Source organism: Crocodylus porosus, unplaced genomic scaffold (assembly GCF_001723895.1).
Source record: "Crocodylus porosus isolate Cpor-Errol unplaced genomic scaffold, CroPor_comp1, whole genome shotgun sequence".
In the NCBI taxonomy this organism is placed as follows: domain Eukaryota; kingdom Metazoa; phylum Chordata; order Crocodylia; family Crocodylidae; genus Crocodylus; species Crocodylus porosus.
Window position 1 is genome coordinate 21,141,124 of NW_017728912.1, and position 9,967 is coordinate 21,151,090.

The following is a 9,967-nucleotide window of genomic DNA, read 5'->3' on the forward strand; positions in this document are numbered from 1 at the left end:
CACGAACCCCCAGAAGCCCCAACGGCCACTAAAGCAGCCAGTGAGTGCAGGGCTTTTTTCTTTTTTTAAGAGCTGGGATACTGAGGCCAGGTGGAGCAGCCATTGACAAGGTGGGGGATGGGGCCTAGCAGAGGCCCCCCTGTGGTCCCTTTCCCCACTCCTCCAAGCCCTCCCTCCTCCTGCCCCCTACTTACCGTCACACAGCCTGGGTCCACTTCCCTGCATCAGCAAGCAGGGACTGCCTAAAATCACTGAATCTTTCTCCAGAAGAATTTGGAGGCTTCAAATCAATTTGGACCTTTTTATTGGTCCCCCAATTCGATTCAAATGGAGAGATTTAGCCACCGAATCAGGCCAAATTGCCTCCAAATCAAATCAGGACCTGAAGCTTCGCACAGCCCTAATGGATAGTAGTATGAAAGGCATGGCATTCTATGTCATTGAGATGGAAGGTAGAGTTGCCAGTCTCTCCCACTGCTGGATCACAGAATATAGTTGAAAAGAATAAACTACTTAGGAAAAAAGCAAAACAACTCATGGTATAATAAGGTAGCTGTTGAAATAAGTTGGGACTGCAAGCCTATTATAGCCTCTGATGCAATACCACCTAGAATTAATTTGCACAGCCACATCTTCATGCCTGCTAACTAAACCAACTCTACCAAGCCCTCCACACACAAATCCATTCAGCTATTTTGTCAACACAAGTACTTTCCCTTTGTAGGGCACCTGTTACTATATGGCCCTTTGAATGGAGAATCAAAGTTCGGCTCATCCAAATCAGGCTCTTTGCTCTTCATTCTTTTTTGAACTGCTAAATGGCAGCCCTGTTCACTGTATCTGCCCAAAGGCTTGCTTAGTTCAAGTTTCCTGTCACCTCAGTTCACGGAAATACTTTTTTCCATCTGTTGTAGACATACATGGAAAAACTGGGTATATTTGCTGTCCAGCTCTGAGCCTAATCTTCAAATTATTAAGGGTGTCTTTACATGTGCCCTGGGGGAAGGGGTGCTTTATTTAGAGCAGCTCTTTCTCAGGAGCCGCTCTAATGAAGCTTCTATGCACTTCAGTTAAAAGCGCCCCCACCACCAATTTTGAAGCACGGGGATGGTGAATACATGTGACATGTTGCTGTAGACTGCCAATTAGCTTAATTGAGTCTGCTCTGACATGCTAATTAGCAGGGACTGGGCATGTGTATAGGTGCCCTAAATGTCTTGAAACTTGTAAGAATGTAAGAGCTGCCATTTACTGCATCAGGCTGCAAGTCCATCTTGCCCAGTGTCTTGCATTTCACAGTGGCAGAGAGTGGATGCTGAAAGGGAAAGTGAACAGGATATGACCAGTGTTTCTCCCTTCTTCTCCCACTTGCAACCTCCAGCATTACATTTAAGGTTTAGGAAGTCATGGTGCTTAGAGGCATGGAAAAAAACCAATGGTTTTAACTTTCAAACTTAGCATGCCCTCACGCCAAGTGCAGCACATGCCCAAAAGCAAGGCATCAGCTTAACCCGGCTCACTCAGCATCTGTATAGCACATGTGCTTCAGCAGGGCTGCTTGGCACTTTTATTCAACAGCTATTTGAATCAGCTATTAGATAAAAGTGCCAAAAAGTCCCCTTGAAGTGCACAGGCTACACAGACACTGGGTGAGCCAGGTCAGGCTCAGGTGATTCCTCTCCCGGTAAAGGATTTCCCCACCTCTCCATGTCTGTCAGCACCCTGTGTGACAAAATTTGTTTCATTATTTGTAGCAAGACTCAAAAGGCACTTGTCCTATTTTGTTGCAAACAATTTGAAATGGGTACATTTTTGAAAATCTTGAGAAACTGTATTTTTAAGTTAATGAAACAAATGTGATTTATCTGCTATGTCACAATGTTTTCCTTCCCATCCCCATCTTATTGACAGTAGGGCCATCAAAATAGTCTACTTGTGAATTTTCTCTACAGTCTAAAAGCGTTATACGGTGTCATTTTTATAGACATTAAACCTTAAAACTTCTGCTTGTGCAAACACACACACACACACACGAGCCCTTATTTTGTGTGGCATTTATTTTTAGGACCCACAAACCTCCTTTTTTTCCTGAAAAAAGATGCTGACTTAAATACCACTTGGTCTCTTCAGAGTGGGAACTAAGGAGGGAGAAGAACTTGCAAACCTCATAACAGGCAGATCAATATGAATAAACCAAGATATATTACGAAAAATACCCTCCATCCCATGCTCCCATCCTAGGCCTTTTCACAGTAAGTGCAGCAATACTGGCAGATTGTCACTGGTTGGTTTTTTCCCAGTTCCCATCAGCAGCGTCTGTGGGGTGGAAAAAAAAAACCAAAAAACAGGGGACTTAACAGAGGGAAACAGATGCTTTGTTACTCTGAATTGTAAATGCTCTCTCCCCCAAAAAGAGTGTGCTTCACAGGGCTACATCTTAGTTTTCACTCTGTGATGCCACTTGCAGAGGAAAACATTTTTGTAAGAGCAAACAGGGTAGTTTGCTGGGAGCAAGGGGACAAAGAGGAAAAGGAAGAGGAGCCTGGCACCAGATCCTGCTCTGGGCAGGTCAGTGAGCCATGGCTGCCTGCGTGCATGGCCTGCAGAGCGTTTGTTCGATGGGTTGTTTTTGGGTCTGTGCTCTGAGCAGTTGGGAGTGCTGCTAGCCTGTGTTGGATGAAAGCCCTAACAAGGGGATGGATCCAGTCCAGGCCCAGGAGACAATAAAAAAGGAGACTCCTGAGGGACCAGAGGCAGCAAACAGGGCAGTTTGCAAGCAGCTGGCAAGTCAGTTTGCCTCCCCCTCTTTGAAACAGAACCTTTAAGTTTCTTTCTTTAACTAGTCGGCATCACTCTGCCCAGGGGGGGACCAGCAGGAATTGGCGGAGGCTCTGTTCCTCGGGGCACCACCCGGGGTTACTAGGAATAATGGCCACAGATTGTTAAAGAGTAGGTTCAGGCTGGACATCAGGAGACATTACACTTTACAGTTAGGGCTGCCAGGCTCTGGAATGGGCTCCCAAGTGAGGTGGTACTCTCTCCTACCTTGGGGCTGGACAGATATTTGGCTGGGGTGATATGGCCCTGGCACCCATTCCTGCCCAGGGCCGGGGGGGTCGGACCTGATGATCTGTTTAGGTCCCTTCTGACCCTAAGTACTATGTAAGCAGCTAAAACCAGCAGTTAGACCAATACTTTAAGCCCCTTGTTTAACTAGAGCCTAGAGCGAGGGGGAGTTTGTCCAGAAACTCTCTCACACTTTCCTTTACAGTAAGCTTGGTGAGAGGAAGCAGGCTAGCAGGGAAAAGGGACTGTTTCAGGACCAAAGAGCAGCACACAAGCCAGCTTACTGGGGAGTTTGCTAGGAAAGGTCTGCTTGGAAAGAGAGGCAAGAAAATAGAGGCAGGTTAAGAGATCCAGAGAAATGGCTGGAGGATGCTGCAATGCCAGAGGCACCACCACTGCCAGCTCATCCTCTGCTTGTGCCTGTGAGGTGTGTGTCCAGGCAGGGCTGTTCACCATTGAGGCTTCCACCCAGGTCCTGGTTTGGTGTGGTGGAGACTGCAGCTTGCAGGGTCCTTCCAGTGACAGCCAGGTGGGGGAGTGCCTGCAATGCGAGGGGTGCCTGTTGGTGGTGTCACTCTGGAAGCAGACAAGAGAGATACAGGAGGAGGGGACAAGGCTCCAAAACATCCTCTGCCATGAAGACTTCATTGATTCAATGCTGGAGGAGACCTCTAGGACTGTGGAGGGAGGACTGTCAGAGGAACTGCTAGAGAAGGAAGAAGACGTAGATTGCCAGGAAGGTGGAAGTTTGTGATCTTTGGCAATAGGCAGAAATCTTCATCTTCACCACCACTAGGGTCCCTCAGCCAGAGGCATGGGAAAGGGCCTGCTGTGCTCTGCTCATGAAAATGGCTTCTATGCCTGTGAAATTGGCTGGCAGCTGCGTTACTTTGCTGTCAGGGTGGCTAGGATCTGGAACCAACTTTCAAGTGAAGTGGTGCTGGCTCCTACCCTGGGGGTCTTTAAGGGGAGGTTAGATGTACACCTTGCTGGGGTCATTTGACCCCAGTACTCTTTCCTGCCATGGCAGGGGGTCGGACTCAATGATCTGCTCAGGTCCCTTCCGACCCTAGAAACTATGACAATAAAGTAACAGAAAACAAATACATGACAAACTAAATGTTTGCTATTAACTGTTTCTGGATTCATCTACAACAGGATTGTACATCCTCTCATCTTGTACACAGTCAACATGGGAGGGAGGAAAGGAAGCAGGCAAGTCTTGCTCTCCTAGATCTGTCCATTAAAAATAATAAAACCTGTTGCTGGAATTCAACATGCTCAACAGCTGTACAAGATTCACTGCTGGAGAATCTTCTAGGATCAACCAACTGTGATCATCCTCAGATACATTCCCTCCAATTTCTTCAGCATAGTTCCAAGCTTCACAGATACGGTATTTCATCTGTTTCTTTCATCAATTTACATAATTTACAGAAATATACACTTTTTCAATGAATACACATAATGCTTTACTCCTGCTTAATAAAAGAGTTGGGCAATTCTGAAAGCAATGGGACCACAATTTTTCAGTGTCCCAAAAAAGGCACGGCTACAATCCTATTCCTTCCCTCAAGTTTCTGCCTCAGCTCTTCAGTACATAGTGAAAAATGTGGCATAAGACCCTGTGTTTCATAGGCTGAGGGAGAAAATGCCTAATGTGATAGTATTCCACACTGCCCCTTAATATGGTCTAAACTCAAAATGGTATGACTTAACCAGACTTAGGAAACAGTGTGATCCTGACGTATGATGTGGGGAGGGGGAGAGGAGGGAGGAAGGTATTTCCCTACACTCCAACTCTTCAAAGCAGAACCTTTTTGCTTTAAGACATGAATACGATATTGGGAGAGTTACCATAACATAAACACACATTTATGTACAGAACAATTAATGCACACAGCAGCGATGCTGTGTCCCCTCACTAACATACTTCTTTTATGTCTGGGATACAAACTGATTTCAACTATTTTATATGGCCCTCATTCAATGCATTTATCTTCACAACAGGTCCATGAGGTAGGAAAGTTCAACACTGTTAGTTCTGCAGCTAGGGAACTGAAGCACAGAACTGTATACAGAAAGAGGTCATTTGCTTGAAGTTACTCAAAAGGTCTGTAACACTGATTCAAGTTACATTGCCAGAGACCCAGACCAACATCCTAAACACTGGACAATTAGGCTCCTTAAAAACACCATAGACCAGTTACCACAGTGATACAGACACCTATCCAAAGTCAACTGAACTGATACTCGCTATACAGAGGCCAATTCCTCTTCATCTGGTGGCAATTAACCAATCAGTGACAACAGGCTAGGACTTTTCAGTTTAGAAGAGAGATTCTTGAGAATGGACATTAGAGGCTTACAAAATAGTAAATGATGCAGAGAAAGTAAACACAAGTCTCAGAAGAGTATAACTAGGCCACGCAATACAAAACTATTAGGTAGCAGGTTTAAAACTAACAAAAGGAAGTTCTTTCACAAAGCTTGTAATTAACTTTTGCAACTCTTTGCCATAAGATGTGGAGGCTGGTAGATTAACCCAGTTCAAAAGAGACCAGACAAATTAATGGAGGGGAGTCTATCAGTAGGTCCTGAACATGGTAGACAGGGATGCAGCCTCTGAATCAGAATTTGCTTAACCTTTGAATGCTGGAAGTTGTAGTAAGAGGGGAGCAAGGAGTGAGAGGATTTTGGATACGCCCTGTCCCTCAGAATCCACACACTGTTACTGCAAGACAAGATACTGGACAAGACAAACTTATGATCTGACTTGGTAAATGAAAGTTCTTACGTTCTTGATAGGCAGGGTCGGACATAGGCATGGGCAAACCAGGCAGCAGCTGGGGGCCTGAACAGAGAGGGGGCCTGAAAATTGTAATTTTTTATTATCATCATTATATCTGGCAAAGGCGGGCCCGATACTAAAAAGTTCACCAGGAGTCTAGGTTAGGTGCTCACTACCTCTTTCAAACCATCCGATGCCTACTTTCAGATTATTTGTTTTGGATGTCTGGTTACAAAACAAGAATTTGAGACTTGGAATAAAACCCTAATTATAGTTCAAAGAGGCCATGTCAGGATCATTTGCTGGTTTTCCCCTTTGAATGATCTGTGAGAAAGTACTGTAGAGTCACATAATGCTCTAAATCACTGAAAACACTTCCTCTTCATTTCCTTTGTTTTCATATCTCCTAATAGAAATGCAAACACAGCAACAGAAATGGATACCACCCCTTTCATCTTAAAACTGATGCAACTAAAATAACATTGTATTTCCTTTTCAAAATTAACAAAACTGTTGTCAAAATACAAAACGGAAGCCTAGCTAATACTGTACCTTAGCTTATAAATGCACTTGCCATAATTCTGCATAAATAAATTCTAACGTCCACCTTCATTGTACTGAACGATTACTTTACAAAGACCTCTAACCATATTGTGGTCAGTACATGGTCAATTGAAGGAAGATCCATTGCCCTTCTGAATGATGGGGTATAAATTAGAATCTGCATCTCATGTATACTTAAATTCTACCCTAGAAATGATATTGGGTGTATCTACACATGCTTTAGATTCAGGAGTAGTTCACTTGTGAGTAAACTACTCATGAGTAAATGCTCCCAGGCAGGTGTCTACACACGTAGGGAACAGCGAGAAGATTTGCTGCTAATGGCAGCAAACTGCTGTCACTTCCTGGGGCCCTGCAATGGGCTCCCGCTGCCACCACGGGGAGCTCTAGGCTCCCTGGTCATGGCTGGGACATTGTCCCCACTCTGGGAGCAGGCAGTCCTCAAGAGGCAGGGAGCAATGTCCCCTTGCCCCAGCAACATGGAGCTCCCAGCCTTGGCTCACTGATCCAGGCAAGGCACTTGGAAAGGGCCGCAAGGGAGGGGCAGGTCCCACTCCCTGCCCCAATCTACCGGTACAGCAGTTAGCACTGAGCCACTGGTTGGGTGGAAATTCCTTCCAGTCAGATGTCTACATGAGCACTACTGTGCAGTTAGTAATTGCAAGTAAAATTTGCTACTTGCATTGCAGGTAGCAAATTTACTCACGATCAGCAAGGTTTACTATGTGGTCAGCATGAATTTGGAAGTGGGGCTAAAAGGCTTGCTGGCCCAGTTTGCGGATGACACCAACTTATGAGGGAACATGGCCATGCAGAAGATAGGTTGCAGATACAGGCAGACCTGGACAGACTGGAGAGTTGGGCGGACTGGAACCAGGTGAACTTCAACACTCAGAAGTGTACGGTGCTCCATCTGGGGCAAACAATCCCCAATATACCTACAGGCTTGGTGGCGACCATTTAACTTGCACCACAGCCGAAAGGGACCGAGGGGTAATGCTCGACCATCGCATGAACACGAGCCGGCAGCGCGATGCTGTGGCCAGAAGGGCAAACAATACACTGGCATGCATTAACCATTGCATCTCATGCAAAACTAACGTTAAGTGATACTCCCACTGTACTCTGCAGTGGTGAGACCACAGCTGGAGTACTGTGTCCAGTTCTGGGCACCGCACTTCATCAAGGACATGGAAAAAAGTTGAGAGGGTCCAGAGAAGAGCCACCCATATGGTCAGGGACTTGCAAGATAAGTCATACGAGGAGAGGCTGAGGGACTTGGGCCTCTTCAGCCAACAGAAGAGAAGACTGAGAGAAGACTTGGTAGTGGATAACCACTATACATCAGGGGAGTACATCAGGAACTTGGTGAACAGCTGTTCACCACAGCACCCTTGGGAAAGACGAGGGGCAATGGATACAAACTCCCAGAAGGCCATTTCAGGCTCATTTCCAGGAAAAACTCCTTCACAGGCAGGGTGTCCAGACTGTGGAATAAACTCCCTCCAGCGATGGTGCAGTCACCTACCCTGGAAAGCTTCAAAAGGAGACTGGACAGTTACTTCACTGGGGTCAAGTTATCTTTTTCTGCCTAGTGCAGGGGGACTGGACTCACTGATCTACAAGGTCCCTTCCAACTCCTAACAATCTATGAATCTACATGCATGAGTAGATGCACATGCTTACTGCCCAGTAAACTATGCTACTTCACAGTAAAGTGTCTTGTGCAGACACACCTATTATAAGCAAAATTTAATTTTCTTTGTAATCAAATAAAAAAGTTAATGGTACCATGCCCATTTTATGTCAGCAACCAATTAAGCCCATTTCAAGCATGAAAATTTTAATGACCTCTGCCCTTACCCCCCAAAAGAAATGAAAAAAAAGTCTGGATATGAATTGTGGACTTTTAAACTTAGGTTAACGGTGGTGGTATGTATGATATTGTTCACTGTGGGGGCAGGCAGGGAGGACCACCTATATTATACATCAAGAAAATAGCTTAGACTTATACTTGACATTTCTAACAATATATACAAAGCTATTTTAATCTCCCAAAATACAATGTTAAAAATATCTTCTCCACAATTGTCTGGCTCCAGTTTCTCCCACTATAATTTAAAATGTAAAACCAGATTATGTTAATGGAACATTACACTAATGCAACATTCATAAATGGAACCACTCATTTTTCTGTTTCCCAGTATTCAAGCCTTATGTTCTATACACGTTTCAGAGATCCCTTTCTTCAAGTAACCTATTTAGCAGAAGGATTTACACTCCCTCTGATCACTGGAGATAAAAGTATGTACCCCTTATGAACTCATATTTGGAGAAAAGGTGGCAGAACTTTCAAAAGGGAGACCCATCTCTACAGAAGGTTCATAGTCTCATTTAAAATTGCATTTCTACATGGTAATCTGATCTATGTAACAGTGCCTTTTTGCCCATGTACAAACTGAATGTTTTGTGTAGTCAAATTTTTTAAAGGAAAAAAAAAAATCTAACTTCCCCCCAACCTTATCTGTTATAAAATACCTTCTGTGTTTCAAACTATGGAAAACTGCATCGTGTTATAGCCAACTACTTTATGATGTTCTCTCTGTTTATGAATGATACTTTACATAAATAGCAATGATGCACAAATAAGAAAGCCTATCCTCATAAGTGTTTCCTATGAAATTAGGAGTTCAACTATAACATGCCATGGCATTCCCTTTAAAATGAAAATATTTTTTCCACCACTTCATTTAAAAACTAGAAGTCTTGACTAAAAATATTTTATAAATGAACATTTTTCCATTTTTTTCTCTATAAATTTATATTGGTAAATTGAATGAATACTGTTTAAGAAAAAATTTATTCCTCATAGATATTTAAACACCCTGTCCTTTAAGGATCTAGTCCTATAAACGACTACTACCAGCTCTTACTACTGCAAGTATTACATTTCAAATGAGTGCAACTAATTGAACCCATAAGCACCAAGTCTGATCCAAAGATTGCTTACTTCTATTCCAGGCCATTACAAGGACTTCCCTTCACATTCATTTCTCAGCAGACTCCAGGCCTTGTACCGAGTGTCTGCAAGACCAGCCCCCAATTTTACAGATTTGCATTTAAGCTACATTTTTCTAATAAGCATTTAAGTTTTGTTGTGTTTCATTTATGCACCGGGTATATTTTTCATCTGTCAGCATGGAAAGATGCATCTTTGTCATACAATCAATGGGTCAACAGAAGTATTACATGGAGGAGTTTCACCTCATTCACTTTTTTTTTTTTTAATAAAGATTAAAGGCATTTGAAACTAAGTCTTATACTTTGAGGTATATAAATACTACACAGGAGACAGGGCAATGATGTAGAGAAAAGTTTTAGTAGACATGGAAGCAAAACCAAAAGAAGTCATAGTTTCATAGTTTCATAGTAGCTAGAGTCGGAAGGGACCTAGGAAGATCATCTAGTCCGACCCCCTGCCTTGGCAGGAAAGAGCACCGGGGTCAGATGACCCCGGCAAGGTGCTTATCTAACTTCCTTTTAAAA

General features: G+C 43.7%; 1 protein-coding gene across 2 annotated transcripts in view; it reads right to left on the reverse strand.

The window, feature by feature from the left end:
- Positions 1–9,967, reverse strand: part of SGMS2 (sphingomyelin synthase 2) — a 58,940-nt gene that overhangs the window by 13,248 nt on the left and 35,725 nt on the right. The window lies entirely within an intron of this gene.